General features: G+C 35.4%; 1 protein-coding gene across 5 annotated transcripts in view; it reads right to left on the bottom strand.

The window, feature by feature from the left end:
- Window positions 1–17,543, bottom strand: part of LOC110214856 (amine oxidase [flavin-containing] B) — a 137,019-nt gene that overhangs the window by 75,160 nt on the left and 44,316 nt on the right. For 2 of the 5 annotated variants that reach the window (XM_078146575.1, XM_078146577.1), the window contains one exon: window positions 15,167–15,261. The exons of the other annotated variants lie outside the window; for them this stretch is intronic. The gene's annotated coding sequence lies outside the window, so the exon portion shown is untranslated. The remainder of the gene's footprint in view (window positions 1–15,166; window positions 15,262–17,543) is intronic. 5 annotated transcript variants of the gene reach the window in all.

Below are 17,543 nucleotides of genomic sequence, written 5' to 3'. Positions count from 1 at the left end.
AGATTTACAACAGGTTCAGAGCTATCCTTCACAGCTCATTCTTCCTTTGCCCACATATCCAATAAATTATCAAATCTCACTATTGCTATCTTTGCCACCTTTCCTCCCCTTGCACAGCTGCTTTCTTAGCACCTCATCGCCTCTCACTCCAGACTACTGAAAATAACCTCCTGATGTTTGACTTGATTGCTTATCATCTGGCAAGTGGGGAGGAGAGGAAAGGAGGGATAGAATTTGGAACTCAAAACTTTAAAAACAAAAAAAAGTTTAAACAATTGTTTCAACATGTAACTGGGGGAAAATAAAATATTAATTTAAAAAAAGGGGAAAAAAAAGAAAATAAGCTCCTAATCTGTTAGCCTGACTCAAGGCTCGCTCCACTCCAGTCTCCCCTTCATACCAGTGTTGAAATGATTTTCCTAAGTCTGACCAAATGTCACTCTTCTACTTGATAAACTGCAGTTATTCCTCCAATAGGAACAAATAGCATCTTCTCTGCAGGGAATTAAAGTCATACACAATCTGGCTCCAACCTAAATTTCTAACTTTATGACACATGACTCCCCTTCATACACTCTGCAGTCCAGTAAAGTTGCCCTTCTTAATGCACATCATACCTGACCCTGCACTGCCTGCCTCCATGCTGTTGTCCTGGCTGCCTCCATACCTGGAATGAACTCTTCCTTGTTCTTTTATTTCTCTTCTAATTTCTAATTAGTTTTTCAAGACTTAGCTCAAGTGTTACCTTCGGGAAGCCCTTGCTGATCCCCAAGATACTTGCATTCAAATAATCTTTTATCTTTTATCTATTTGTGCCTATTTTGTATATTTAACTATATGTACATGTTCCCCATGATAGAAAGTAAGCTCCTAAAAGGCAGGGACGGTTTCATTTTTGGCTTTCTATCACTTAGCATGGTGCTTGGTACATAGTAATTGCTAATAAATGCTTGTGGATTGATTCATTGATTGCTAAAGGCAGCTGGTGGCACAGTGGATAGAGCACCAGGCCTGGAGTCAAGAAGGTATGAGTTGAAATTTAGACTTGGACACTACTAGCCATGTGGCCCTGGGCAAGTCACTTAACCTCTGTTTGTCTCAGTTTCCTCAAGTGTAAAATAGGGATAATAAGAGCACCTAATTCCCAGTGTTGTGAGAATCAAATAAGACAATATTTGTCAAAAGTACTTAGCACAGTGCCTGGGATATTTAAGGCACTATGTAAATAGTTATTGCTTTCCCTTCTCCCCTACTAAGACATATTCAAATCTGTCCTTAAAGAAAAGTAAGCATACTAAGAAGTTGTTTCTTGAAAGAGATTAACTGAATTGTGTATCATACACGCACACCATAAAAAACCAACAACCCATAAATGTTTGTTGCTCCCATAAATCTTAGCATCTAATGATTCTGGTTTTCTCTGTGAGAAAATCAGAGACAGAAGCTGTGTAACAGAGCTGGATAGCAAATGCATAGGTAAATGGAAGGTGAAAGGCCAAGGGAAGAGGTCCTTTAAAAAGCCTCTTCGTCAACTAGAAAAATATCAAAATTGAAGTACGATGGGTTTGAAAGAAAATAGTCTGCCTCACACATCAATTACAAAGAGCTCTTTGCCTCATCAGTAAATTTTGTTCATATTGCAAGCCAAAATATTTTTTAAAGGATGACAATATATTTATTTTGAAAACATGATGAACAATCCTAATTTAAAAACTCCAAGTAGTTTTCCTTTCAGAAGAGTACATAGCTCAGTTCTAAGCTGCCAAAGGGAAGAAGTGATCTAAAATCTACAAATGAATCTCACTAGCACCTTGACATTTCTACCACAATAATATTCATAAAACATATCCCTCTTGGTTAAGAATTAGAGGCAAAACAGGCTCTTGCCCATCACTTTTGAGATTCTTTCTCAAGTAACGGCTTTATGAAGCCAATAGCCTTCATTTCAAAAGTCCAAAAAGCTTTGATGTAGAAAATGCTTTTTTGCTTGCTTATTTGTTTTTAAGAGTAATTCAAAATATATACATGACCTAGATATAAAGAGAGATACTATAAAAAAAATTTGAAGGACATGGAACACATTACTTATCAGACTTATTGGATAGGTGAACAATTCATGAATAAACAAGAGATAGAAAGCAAAATGAGGCACAAAATGGATAATTTTGATGAAATTAAAAAGGTTTTGTACAAATAAAACAAGTGTAGGCAAGATCAGAAGGAAAGCAGAAAACTGGGGAAAAAATTTGTAGACAGTTTCTCAGATAATGGTCTCATTTCAAATATACAAAGAAATTTGTCAAATCCATAAGAATATGAGTCATTCTCCAATTGATAAATGGTCAAAGGATATGAACAGACAGTTTTTAGATATGGAAATCAAAACAATTTATAATCATTTGAAAAAATGCTCTAAAGACATCATTTAGAGAAATGTAAATTAAAACAACCTTGAGATATAATTTTACATATATCACATTGGCTAAAATTGCTTAAGGAGAAAATGACAAATGTTGGAGGGGATGTGGAAAAACTGGGACCACTAATTCATTGTTGGTGGAATTGTAAACTAATCTTACCATTTTGGAGAGTAATAGGGAATCATGCCCAAAGAGTTATTAAACTGCCTATATCTATACCCTTTGACCCAGCAATATCACTTCTAGGTCTGCTTCCAAGGGATGAGAAAAAGGAAAAGAACTTATATGTTCTAAAATATTTATAGCAGCTCTCTTTGTGGTAGCAAAGAACTGGAAATTGCATGGATGCCTGTCAATTAAGGAATGGCTGAACATGTTGTGGCATATGTTTGTGGTAGAATACTACCGTGCTATGAGAAATGCTGAGCTCAGTGATCTTAGGTAAATTTGGATAGACTTGCATGAAATGATGAAGAGCAAAATGAGCAGAACCAAGAGAAAGTTGTAACAGCAATATTATTTTAAGAACAATTTTGAGTGACTAAGCAATTCTGACTATTATAAATACCCAAATTAACTGAAAAGGCCATATGAAGGAAGATGCTATCTGCATCCAGAGAAAGAACTGATAAATAGAAGTATGTGTAGAATGATATTAACTACACATATATATTTGTGCCAAATGGTAGCTATCTCTAGGGCAGAAGTGGAAGGGGGAAAAGGGAAAAAAAAGGAAAAAAACTCTATTGTATATTTAAAAGGAATAGCAAGTTGTACATAATAGATTTGGAGTTTCATGTGCAATCATCTTTTTTATTGTTATACTATGTTATGGAAATGTTTGTTTTATTCCATAAATTAAAAATAATTTTTTTAAAAAAGAGTCACTCAGGTAGAACAAAGACCATTACAATATGAAACCAAACCTCTAGTCTGTGTTGCTGAATGGAATTCAGATGTCAATGGTTGAACTCTCTTAAATGGAAAAAAAAGAGAAAACAGTGAACTTATAAAATAAAAATAAAATCCAACAACAAAACTGTCTTCTGAGTGATAAGAATCTTTTCATCTCCTCAGTGACCTGCATCAGTAGAAAGAATTCTGAGGAAATCAGAGGTCCTTAAATATTAAAAGATATATATTTACTAGCTATATGATTATGAACTAGTCATTTAACCTATCTCAGACTCAGGCAACTCTCTAAGACTATAAATTGAAACTATATTGTCATCTGTAATGGTGAAAGGAGTTGCTACTCTGGGAGTTCCCATAAGAAGTCCTTAATATATTGGAGTTTACTTGTGTATCCTCTTATACATACATACATATATATATATATATATGTATATATGTATATATGTGTATATATGTATATATATATATATATGTATAACCTATGCTTCAAAATACTAATGTACGTTTATACAACCCTTTATAGTTAAGAAAGAACGTTCTCCTATGCAATGTAATTATCTCAAATTTAAAGATAATTAAACTGAAGCTTATGGGTATCCACATCTTTTGTGTTGGTGGCAGAGTCAGCCCTCAAACCCACACAGGGACCCTGACTCTCAGTCCAATTCTCTTCCCACTATATTACACCACAATGCCTTCTAATTCAGAGATTGGTGAAGTAGTTGATCAATGTAATTTCTTGAACCCCCAAAACCAAAATGTTTAAATATAGACAATTTCTCTGTGGAATTTCAACGATTATGATTTTTTTAATCCAAAAACTTTTCTTACCCAGTTTTTCTAATGATGGGACAAAGGAAGTTGAGGAAATCAAGACGGATAGAGGTTAAATGACATTGCTATAAGTATATGAAGCTGGATTTTAATTGAAGCTTTTCTGACTCTAGGACCAGTGCTCCAACTATCGCACCACCTACCTGCCTCTAGGTAGCAAGGTAACTTATTATTAAACCATTCACTTCTCCATTTGTGTTTCCAGTTTTATTGCAATATTGATAATTTGCAGACAAAATGTGGAATTATGTCATTCAAGATGAAACTGCATAGTAGAAAAGTCAGATGCCAAGCTCCCTTGGAAGTAGAACAGCTTCTGTTCTCCCTGATCTTCTAAAGGGATCAACATCTAAAATATAAATCCTAGTGACAAGGCACATAGGATTATGGAGGGCTTTGCCGAAGCCTCAAACTGTGGGAAGACTTTTGCTCTGATCAAGTTGACTGAGGGTAAAAAGCAGCCAGCTTTCATTAAGTTACTATAGCAACCTGATACCCAGATGCAGCTACTTCGGGATACTAAAATGAGATTGCTTTCTAGTAGGATTCAGGCTATGTTTAAAACCATTAAAAAAAAGAGTTATTCCCTCAAACAGTACATGCAAATGACTGTATTTTATTGAAATAATAGCAATCATCACAATTCTTTTTTTTTAAGTGTTTCAGCTGTTCTCCTTTCCATTTTATTGTTTGCACAGAGTTGACTACCTTCTGCATTTTGCAGTAGTTTTAGGTAAAATAGATTTCCCCTTACTTCACCATGGGCTCTAAGGACAAAAGAAGCAAAGAACAAACATGAAAACATGAAGCTTTTTCTAGGTTGGGTGTCTAGGCATCATTACTTCCCCTTTACATGTGTGCAATAGATACACAGCAAAGCTTCCAATTTGATACATCTATTCAACGAATACTTTTGTGAAAAATATAATGCAGAATATGGCAGGATACTGTTCTCTGAAATGGCTTTAAAGATTAAATAAAGCAGTTGTCTTAATTGCTCTAGGAGATATTTATTAATATTTATCATAAATATTTATCATCAAAGCAGAAATATAAAATTAGCTGCTTTCCCTCCAAGCAAAAGATTGGGTTTCTCCTCTAGAATATCTTTGTTCTAGCCAAAGATAATTAAGTACAAAATAGGAGATTCTTAAAAGACAGAATTCCTATCAGATAAGCTGCAGTATATGCTGAGAACATAATTGGGGATAGGGGAGAGAGAAAGAGAGAGAGAGAGAGAGAGAGAGAGAGAGAGACAGACAGAGAGACTCAGAGAGACATACAGAGACAGAGAGGGACAGAGAGACAGAGCAGACACATAGACAGACAAGAGACAGAGAGAAAGAGGCAGAGAGAAAGACAGAACCAGAGAGGTAGTGCCAGAGACAGAGAGAAACAGAAAGAGGCACAGGCAGATACAGAGATATAGAGAAACAAAGTCAGAGAGAAACAACAAAGGAATCAGCAAACCAACAGGTCCATCTAGGCAACTAAGTTCAAGGCAAAATTGCTTCTAGGGACTATCTTTCTCCCTCTCTTCTGGCTTATCCAGTAAGTTTGAGGATCCTGAGCCAGTAGTTTTGTCAGCTCCCCCTTTATAACAACTTTATAAAAATGCACAGGGAGATAGGTCGTGGCAGTGTGACAAAAGCAAAAACAAAAAAATCAACCGAACAAACAAAAACCAAAGTGGGAGGAATAATTTGTTGGGGGAGGGAGGAGAGGACAGGGAAGGAGGAGTGGAAGGGGAAACTCCAATAAATGAATGAGGCTAAAATAGTGTGATTTGGGGAAAATGTTCTGATCTTTGAGACAGGACATCTGGGCTTTAAGTCTAGGTTCTGATGCTAACTAGTTGTGTGATTGTGAGTAAAAGTCCCTTCACTTCACTGGAGCTGAGTTTTTTCCTCTGTGAAATGAGGGGATTCTAATTTAATAAAACAATATCATTTTATATTATCTCTAATCTAAGGTCTTTTCCAACTCTTCCTTCTGTGATTTCTTTTTTAGGAGGGGAGCTGAAATTTGAAGAGGCAGTTTGGTGCAATGGATATGATACTGAACTTCAAGTCAGGAAGGGCTGGGTACCACTGCTGCTTCAGACATCTGCACTCTATATGACCATGGTTAAGTCACTTAACATCTCTGAACCTTAGCTTCCTTATCTGTAAAATGGGAATAAAACATCTTTATCTTAAATACCTCATAAGCTTGTTGTGAAGCTCAATCAAGATAATGTATTATTGCTGAGTAAACTTCAAAATTGTTACTTAAGTGGTGATGATGATGATGATGATGGTGATGGAGGTGGTGAAGGCATTGGTGGTAGGTCGACCACAAGGCAATTGATTGCTTCAGACAATCAGGAAAACAAACTTCTTAATTAAAGGTGGGTGGGTCCAGTTATGATCTGGTGGATATTAAATAGACTCATTGGATTCTTTTATACCTACCCTCACAAAAGATTCTAACCAAAACTTTGACTTTTAGCCAGCATTAATTACATTATAATCAATCAGTTAACACGTTTATTCAAGCACTTACTGTGTAACTATGTGGCACAGTGGATAGAGCTCTGGACTTGCAGTCAGCAAGATCTGGGTTCACACTTTCTCAAACACACAGTAGTTGTATAACCCTGGGCAAGTTACTTAACTTCTCTTACCCTCAGTTTCTTATTCTGTAAAATGGGGATAACAATGGCACCTACCTCACAGAATTGTTTGTGAATGAAGCGAGAGAATATATTTCGGGATAGAGATGGAAGATGAAGTGTTGTGTGCAAAGAACAGCAAGCAAGCCAGTATAGCTGAAATGTCAAGTAAATGGAGGTGAATAAAGTATGAAAACTGGATAAACAGGAAGAGACCAGGTTAGGGAAAGTTTTAAATGTCGGCCCTGGAGGAAATAGGGAGTCACTGGATTTTACTGAGTAGGTATTGTTTGTCCTTAGTTCTTGAAGAGGACCGGTGACATCAGGAGTGTGATGTCTCGACTTGCAAGTGAATTGGATTTAAATGAGGCAGGGCTGTGCAAAGTCAGCAACCTCACTTTTCCCTCCAGGGTCATCCCAGTCCAGTAGCAGTGGGAGACCTTGGCCTTTTTAAGCTCAAGTCTTTCCCAGGTCTCAGTTTATCTGAGGTAGCACTCATTCAGTGATTTAAGGTAAGGTAAGAAATGAGGCAAAAGAGGGCCTAGTTTGCCTACTTAAAAAACAAAAATCAGACTGGGAAGGGAAGACCCTCAGGGTTTCTGGTCAGAACAGGAACAATGGCTATTTACACTCACCCTGACTCATCAAAACTCAAACAATGACCAAGTGAGGCTTGGGCTAAGTAGGTAGGTGGTATGGGCGGACCAAGGTTTAAGGAAAATCACTTGGGCAGCTATGTAGAGAGTGGTTTGTAGCAGGAAGAGACATGAGGCAGGAAAACAATTAGATGGCTATTACAACAGTCCAGGTGGGAGGCCATGAGGACCTGAACTAGGGTGGTGGTGGCACAGGTAGAGAGAAAAGGATATACAAGAGAAATGTGGGTGAATCTAAGAGTTTTCAGTCTTGTACAGCATTGGAAACCATAGGCCTTAGGAATTAAATGCAAAGTAATAAGTAACAGCAAGAGTTTGTGAATGATCCATTAACTAAATAGTCAATGAAATGTTTGAATTCATGTATTAAGAAATCAGATGTAGTCAAGAGCACTGCATGACCTGCTAATTTCAAGCCAAGAGCATTTCATTGAAATCCCATGAATTGCAGGATGGCTGATAGCATATTTTCTCATTAAATTAGAAACTATCAAAGCTATTTTTCCAACTCACCCAGAAGCAAACTATAATTTCATATATGTGTGTGTGTGTGTGTGTATGTATATATATATATATATATGTATGTATATATATATATATGTGTGTGTGTGTGTGTGTGTATGTATGTATGTATCATCTTTCAATAACAGAATAAAAAGTTATTTATGCACATGTATGTATGTATGTGCATGCAAGTATGCATACATATATATGTAGACACACATATATGTATATTTATACATATTCCCCATTATGTTAGGTATTATTAAATACTTGCCAGCTTTCCAATATAACTGTGATAATTCAACAAATATTTGTTAAGTATCTACTGTGTGCAGACTATGGTGCTAAGTTGTTTCACAGTTTCCATGGAAAGGAACCTTTGGGTTCTGTGGCATCAGCATTTTACAGATGATGAAACTAAAGCCAAGGAGGTTAAGTGAGTTGCCTAAAGTCACAAAGGCGGTGAAAGGAGAGATGAGACTTGAATTGAGATTCTCTCACTGCAGACCCAATGCTCTTTTCTATTGCACCACGGCACCTCCATTGGAGGAAGACACTATGTTTGAATGATTCATATGCCCTGCCCTCATGGAATGTATATACCCTATTAGGGAATAGGACACATACGCAAATAAGTTGGATATATAAAAATATAAGATAACTGCATTAGAAACTACAAAGTACTCGGCGAGGTCCAAAGGGAGAACTTTAATTCTAATAAATGGGGCCAAGATAGACTTTATAGTGGCTGGATCACATTACTTTCTGCCTTTGGACTTGAAGGAGGGAGGATGAGAATGTGATTAATTTAGGTGGCTAAAAACCATATAAATCATCAGCATTCCTTTATATCACAAAGAAAATTTTGCAAGAAGAGATGGTAAGAGATACCCTCATTTAAAATAACTCTTGTAGTATAAAATACCTGGGAGTATACCTACAAAAGCAAACCCAGGAACTATATAAATGAAATTATAAAAAATATTTTTGTACAAATAAAATCAGATTTAAATAACTGGTGAAATATTAATTGTTCATGGGTAGGCAGGGCCAATATAATAAAAATGACAATTTTGCCTGATTTATATATTCAATGCCATCCCAATTCAACTACTAAAATTTTTACTAGATTAGAAAAAAATAATTATAAAATTCATTTGGAAGAACAAAAAGTCAAGAATATCAAAGGAAATAATGGAAAAAAAACATAAAGGAAGGAAGTTTAGCAGTAGCAGAGCTTAAACTACATTATAAGGCAGTAATTACTAAAGCTATCTGGTATTGGCTAAGAAATAGAAAGGTAGATCAATGAAATACAGTAGACATACAATTTATAGCAGCAATAACCTTGTATTTGACAAATGTAAATACTTAGGATTTTGGGAGAAGAATTCATTATTTGGTAAAAATTATTGGGAAAATTGGAAAGCAGCACAACAGAAATTGGGCATAGACCAAAATCTTACATCATTTGGCAAGATAAGGTAAAAATGGATATGTGACCTAGATATAAAGAGAGATAGTACAAAAAAATTTGAAGAACATGGAACATATTACTTATCAGACTTATGGATAGATAAACAATTTATGAACACACAAGAGATAAAGAGTAGAGTAACGGGTGAAATGGATAATTTTGATTGCATTAAATTTAAAAGTTTGTGTACAAGTAAAACAAATGTATCCAAGATTAGAAGGAAAGCAGAAAATTAGGACAAAAAATTATAGTTTCTCAAATAAAGATCTCATATAAGAACTCTGTCAAATCTATAAGAATATAAGTAATTCCCCAATTAATAAATGGTCAAAGGACACAAACAGCTAGTCTTCCAATGAAGAAATCAAAACAATTTGTAGTCATAAAATGCTTTAAATTATTATTGATTAGAGAAATGCAAATCAAAACAACCTTGAGATATCATTTTACACTTATCAGATCAGCTAAAATGATTGAAGAGGAAAGTGTCAAATATTGAAGGGGATGTGTAAAAAATTGGGACCACTAATCTATTACTGATCCAGCCATTTTGGAGAACAATCTAGAATTATGCCCAAAGAGTAATTAAACTTCCTATAACATTTGACCTAGCAATACCACTATTAGGTCTATTTCCAAAAATGATTAGGGAAAAAGGAAAAGAACCTGTGTGTTCTAACATATTTACAGTAGCTCTTTTTGTGGTGGTAAAGAAGTGAGAATTGTGGGGATGCTCATCAACTGGAGAATGGCCAAACAAGTTGTGGTCTATGAAATACTTCCGTATTATAAGAAATGATGAGCTCTATGATCTTAGAAAAACATAGATAGACTTGTATGAAATAATGAAGAGCAAAATGAGTGGAACCAAGAGAGTGCTGAATATAGTAATAGCAATATTGCTTTAAGAACAATTTTGAGTGAAAAAATCATTTTGACTATTATAAATACCCAAATCAACTACAAAGGACATAGGAAGGAAAACACTGTCTGCATTCAGAGAAAGAACTGATAAACAGAATTATGTATTGATTGATTATACATTTATGTATACATATATTTACACACACATATACAGCTACGTAGATAATTGTGTCAAATGGTAGCCATCCTTAGTGTGGGGGGGGAAGGAAAAAGGTAAAAAAAATTTATACAATAACTATTATATATTTAAAAGGAATAGTAAGTTGTACATAATAGATTTAAAATTTCATGTGCAATCTTCTTTTTAAAAAAATTATATTGTTATGGAAATGTTTGTTTTGTTCCATAATTTAAATTTTTTTAAAATTTAGGTGGTCAATCCAGTAGTTTTTGTCTATGAATCTGATAAGGAGTCCAAATCATTACATTGTTAAGTCTTACCTCATTGAGCTTTTATTTAGAAAGCATCTTCCAATGTGGCATTAACAAAGACTTAAAACAAAAAAGGAAAAGGATGATGGAATCAATTCTCCCATACCACACACCAGCATGCCTTAACCTGCACTGCCTAACACCTTTCCCCTCCTATGTAGACTCATGTTACTAATTACTAATTTGCATTACTAATTGCCAGAAGCAATGGTCTATAAGGGTTTGCTCTTCTCAATTGTAAAATGTGGCAGTATTTTCCAACGGCTAACTGGAAAAACAGAGTACCAAATGAATTGTTAAGAGAACAAGATAGATTAGCAAAGCACTTGGGACAAGAGAAAGAAAATGATAATCCTATTAAAATAACAATCAGTTAACATTCTGATGTATGTATTTCAAACAGATCATGGATACTGACAAGTTGATTTTGGATAATAAAATATTCTAGATAATATAAATATTCTAGATTCTAGGTAATAAAATGTAGATCTTCTCTGTTCTCCACTTAATTATCTAGTGAATGTAAACAGTGGCAAAAGGTCTCATACTACTACTTATTCCTATAGTTGCAAAAATAGGAGATGGTTTTAGCAGTCTTTAGTAACAATATACTAAAAAGCCGCAAGGTGGTAATATCACTCTACAGAAATTTCGTTTTTGATCTCTCTCTCTCTCTCCCTGTCCCTTTTTCTCTGCATGTTTTTCTAGCAAAGGGCAGAGAACCAGATCCAGGAGGAATCATGGATCCAGAAAGACAAGACTTCAAGGCTTGAAGATGTTTCAAAGAGCATGATCTCTGGCAGCTGAAAAGAAAGCCAACCACGGGATTACAGAGAGAAACAGCCTTAGCCCTTGGAGGTTGTCCCAAGGGAAGGAGAAGAGCCAGAGGGCCCAGTTGAACAAGAAGCTGAACGGGGACTTGTGCAAACAGGGGAGCAACATAAGGACATCACAAGAAGACAGATTATCTGGGCCTTGTGTACTAGAAGCAGCCATAAATGTTCCCTTATATAGGTGTCTCACTACCAGTGTACTCTAAGTTTGTGCTTACTCTTCAGAGGGACACTGTTTATTTGTGGGAGAGTTATCCCCTGTTGACGAGAGAAATACTTTGTAGTAACCATTTTTCTGATGCCTTCTTAGTAAATACACTTGCTATTTAAAAATGTTTTTATTTAAATTTCTGAGTCCCAAATTCTTTTTTTCCCCCTTTCTTTCTGGCTAGGCAATGGGGTTAAGTGACTTGCCCAGGGTCACACAGCTAATAAGTGTCAAGTGTCTGAGGCTAGATTTGAACTCGGCCAGTGCCCTATCGACTGTGCCACCTAGCTGCCCCAAGTCCTAAATTCTATCCCTCTTTTCCTCCATTCCCCCCCCACACACTCCCTGAGACAGTAAGCAGATATAGGTTATAAATGTGCAATCAAGTAAAATATTTCCATATTAGTCATTTGGTACAAGAAGACTCGAATAAAAGGAAAAAAATAAAAGAAAGTGAAAAATAGCATGCTTCAGTCTGTATTTGATCAATATCAATTCTTTCTCTGGAGGCAGATAGAATGTTTCATCAGTCATTGTATTGCTAAGAATAACTAAATCATTTACAATTCTTCAATGAATAATATTGCTTTTACTATATACAATGTTCTCCTGGTTCTGTTAACTTTACTATGTAGGGATCAGTTCATGTAAGTCTTTCCAAATTTTACCGAAATCATCTCTTGTCATTCCTTACAGCACAATAATATTCCATTGCGATCATCTGTTGTACAGAGAAATCAGTGAGCGAGACCCAGACATAATTTAAAATGTGGGTTTATTAGTGCGTGGCTGCAAGGGGTATGCACATCCAAATCAAGCAGCCCCGATCAGGGGTCGAACTAGGGTTTATATGGAAAAGAGCATAGGAAAGAAATGCCAGGAACACTGATGAGGTAATCCAAAGGTGTAGGTGTCTTTGGGGGCTATGGATGGGAAAGTACAGGGAGTATACCGGACAGGGAGGGGGATGGATCTTTGGAGTCTGGCAGGAGGAAGAGTCCTTGGGCTGTCCAAGGACATCCCTCTCCCTTTGTCTTGATGAGAGAATGCGCTGCAACAGGGGAAAGCTTTCTCACAACACAGGAGCTTACTAAGGAATTGGGAGGCTTCCAGAGACATGATCTGAGGTCTAGGGCCTGAGCAGCCCAGCTCTGTGTAGCTGTACCAGGAAGAGAGATAAGGGTCATGCTGAGGACCATGCATGAATAACTGCTAGGCACAGTGTCCTTGGGCTGGGGAGTGGTTGTCAGAGGCAGTGTTTCTGAGACTAGGGAGAAATTGGGGCACAAGTACAAGCACAAGCACCCAAGCACCCCATTATTACGGATCAGAGATCACACAAACCAGACCAGGTGTCCTGGTCTCTGGTATAAACATAATTATGTAAAGCAATTATATCGCAAGCTTTCTTATCCATTTGTGTTGGAGGTATGGGCTATGCTGAGCTATGCTGAGCTATGCAAGAGCACATTTCACTATTGTTTAGATTTAGGAGGAAAGAGGTCTAGGGCAAGATTAAGCAGTAATTTCTGCTTTCCATGGCTTAATGGGCCCTACTGCCTAAAATGATAAAATACATTACACATATACCCCAGCTTGCTTAGTCATTCCCCAATTCATAGGCATCCTTTGATTTCCAATTCTTAGCCACCATAAAAAGAGCTGCTAAAATATTTTTGTACAAATAGGTCCTTTTGCATTTTTTTAGATGTCTTTGCCAATGCATCCAAATTTAAGGAGAGCAGAAAACTAGGAAATTTGCAACAAGTATCTCTGATAAAGGCCTCATTTCTCAAATATATAGAGAACTGAGTCAAATTTATAAAAATACAAATAGTTCCCCAGTTGATGAATGGTTGAAGGATATGTACAGGCAGTTTTCAGATAAAGAAATCAAAGCTATCTATAGTCATATGAAAAAATGCTCTAAATCACTATTGATGGGAGAAATGCAAATGAAAACAACTCTGAGGTACCACCTCACACTTATCAGACTGGCTAACAAGACAAAAAAGGAAAATGTTGGATGTTGGAGGGGATGTGGGAAAACGGGGACACTAATGTGCAGTTGTGAACTGATCCAACTGATTCTGGAAAGCAATTTGGAACTATGCCCAAAGGGCTACAAAACTGTGCATACCTTTTGATCCAGCAATACCACTTCAAGGTCTATATCCCAAATACATTTGCTTTGAGCTAATTAGGTCAGTGGGCAGCTAGGTGGCATAGTGGAATGAGCACTAGGCTTGGAATCAGAAAGACTCATCTTTATCAGTTTGAATCTGGCCTCAGATACTTACTAGCTGCATGACACTGGACAAGTCACTTAACCTCTGACTCTCTGCCAAAAGGATCCACTACAAAAGGAAATGGAAAAATCATTCCTGTATGTTTGCCAAGAAAACCCCAAGGGTAGATATTGTCAATAGGGTCAAAAAGAACTGGACATGACTGAACAACTGAGCAACAAAAAAGATTTAACCTATAATCTTGTGAGAACCAAATTGGGAGTGTAGCCCAGAGCAGGTGCTATACTTGGAAAACATCATGAACTCCCAAAGGTAAGAAAATGTCAATAACTACTGGTCCATGTGCATACTTTTCCATGTCTATAAAATCTTTACGAAAATAATCTGCATACCTATTGATGGCTCTCTGATGTGGGTATGTAAAGGGGACAGATAAGACTTTTGCAAAATAAAGATTAAAAAATATTCTATAGTAGGTCACATCTTTACAGTGGTCTGTAATACATGATGTTATAATTCTGTGCTTATTGTTCTTTTACTATAAAAAGCATTTGATTGACAGTTAAATGATGTTTTCCAGGCTCTTTCCCAACAAGGTATTGCATGTCTGTACAACAAAATCATAGAATATTGCTTGAAAGTGAACAGATAATTTTGTTCAATTACTCTGTAATTAGTAATATCAAGACTACAGAGTAAATACTAGGATTTCTCTAGAAACTCGTTTTGAAATGACATTGTATTGCTATGATCAAACCCTCTAACATTTCAGAGCTCTTAAAATAATGCCCACAATCATTCAAAAGTGTTCAGACTAACTATTAACATGGAAAAAAAACACTGGAAGATCACCTATTGTCCAGATAATTATATATAGTTGAAAAGATGACTCATAGACCTATCAGGGAGAACTAGACACTGTGAATGAGCAATGAGTTAATTGAAAAGGAGAGAGCTAAATTTCCTTTGCAAAACTACTTGTGATTTCCCAATAATTTACAAGATATATTATTTACTGACAGCTTCTATTTGTCAATTTTAGTTTTTCTTAACATACTCACCAAAGCATCATTTCTTTCAACAAAGAATTTAAATTTTTTTTTTAAGTCCAGCAAAACCATATTATACGTTGTGTGTCACATCCAGTATTCCACTTCTGTAAAGAAAGGAAGATCTTTTCATGTCTTTTTTCTTGGCAGCCAAACTTAGTAATTTTGCTTCATTGCATTTAGTTTTGATTGTTTTGCTACTGTTCTTTCCATATATGTTGTTGTAGTCATTGGTTATTTTTTTTCTTGGTTCTGCTTATTTCACAATACATGAAGGTCTATATTAATTAGCTTTTATTGGATTATGGTCTATAAGGGATATGTTTAGTATTTCTCCTTTTAAACATTCATTTATTTTTTCTCTGTATTCAAGTATATGTTCTCTCTTTATAAAGGTGCTGAGAAATACACACACACACACACACACACACATATATATATATATATATATATATAATATTTACATTTAGAATATCTTTCAGCTCTTTCTCATGCTTTTCTATATTCATCATATTCATTGTTTTATACAGCACAATAATATTCCATTACATCTGTGCACTGTTCCCCAGTTAATGACCATCTGTTTTATTTCCAGTTCTTCTCTACAAAATTGTTGTTAGAAATGGTTTGGCTGAACTCCTTGACTAATGACTAATGAATCTCTCTATCAGGAGGTATGAGCATTTAAGTTTCTTCCTTCATATATTCCCAAGTTGTTTTGAAAAGAACTAGACCAGCTCACAACTTCACCAACGGTATATTAATGTGGCTGTTTTTCCATAACTCCACTAAAGTTAACTATTCCCATCTTTTGTCATCTTTGCTAATTTGCTAACCTTAAACCACTGGGTATGAGGTAAAACTTCAAAGTTGGTTTAGTGTGCATTTCTCTTACCATTAAAGACCAGAGAATTGTTTCACATAATTGCCAATAATTTTTAGTTGTTTTGAGAGCTGTTTGCTTGTATCCTGTAGGAAATGACTTTTGGTCATATATGGGTGTAGATGCGTATGTGTACATGTATGTGTGTATCTATATAGGTGTGTGTATTTGAATAAATGTTTTCAGATTCTTATCAGAAACATTTGATACAAAGATTCCCCTCTCCATCCCCTAAGGATAGACTTCTTATCCTAGTTGTATTAATTTTGTCTGTGTTTAATCTTTCCAATGTAATGCAATTGAAATATTTTATTCTATCTTTTGTGATCACCTCTGTTGCTTGATTAAGAATATGCTTCTTAGGGGCAGCTAGGTGGCACAGTGGATAGAGCACCGGGCCTGAAGTCAGGAGGACCTGAGTTTAAATCTGGCCTCAGACCAAACACTTGACACTTATTAGCTGTGTGACCCTGGGCAAGTCACTTAATCCCAATTGCCTAAAAAAAAAAAAGAATATGATTCTTGGTTATAGCTATGAAAAAGTAACTATTTTACTTCTCTTCTAATTTTTTGTTTTATGATTATGACCTGTAATATTCAGTTCACATGTCCATTTTGAGCTTATTATAATAAATAATGTAAAATGTTGGTTCAAGTTTATTTTCTATCAGAATGTTTTCAAGTTTCTCCAGAATGTTTTGTCAAATAAAGAGTCCTTCCCTAAGTAATGTATACTCTTGATTTGTTGAACACTGGGTTACTGAGTTTAATTGCTTATCTAGTATGTTTCATTGAGCTACTTAGTCTGTTACATGATCTAATTTTCTATTTTTAAAAAAGGCACCAAATGTAATTTTGATGATTATTATTTTATAGTATAATTTGACATCTAGAAGGTCCTAACTCCCACCCCCCCATTTCCCTTGGAGATCTATTTTTCTTCCAAATTAAATTTGTTATTATTTTGTTTACCTCTATAAAAGATTACCTTGACAGTCTGGTTGGTATAATACTAAATCTATAAATTGATTTAAATAATATAATTTTAATTATAGTAATATAGCCCAGCCATGATCACTGAATATCATTCTATTTATTTAGGTTATTCTTTATTTCTTTAAGGAACATTTTATCCTTTTATCTCCATAGATCTGAGTATTCTGTGGAAGATTGATTCCTACATATTTTATGTGTATTGTAATTATTTTGAATTTGAGTATTTCTTCTTGAAATCTGAAAATATTTCCTCTTTGAGTTTGTTATTGCTGTGTTGAAAACACCATTGATTTTTATAGGGTTAGTATGTATGTTAGTATATTCTTTACTGAACTTAATTGCTTTTTTTTTTTGCTAATTCTCTGGGATTTTCTAAGGAAAGCATCATAGCAGTAGCAAAAGAGATAGCTTTGTCTCCTCTTTGTCTATCTTTATATCTTCAATTTCTTTCCATTTTCTTATTGCTATGCCTATGATTCCTAGAATTATGTCAAATTACAATGAGGAAAG

The sequence above is a fragment of the Phascolarctos cinereus genome, unplaced genomic scaffold (genome assembly GCF_003287225.1).
Source record: "Phascolarctos cinereus isolate Bilbo 61053 unplaced genomic scaffold, phaCin_HiC Scaffold_726;HRSCAF=1367, whole genome shotgun sequence".
NCBI lineage: Eukaryota > Metazoa > Chordata > Mammalia > Diprotodontia > Phascolarctidae > Phascolarctos > Phascolarctos cinereus.
This window is presented reverse-complemented; position numbering and strand designations above follow the sequence as displayed.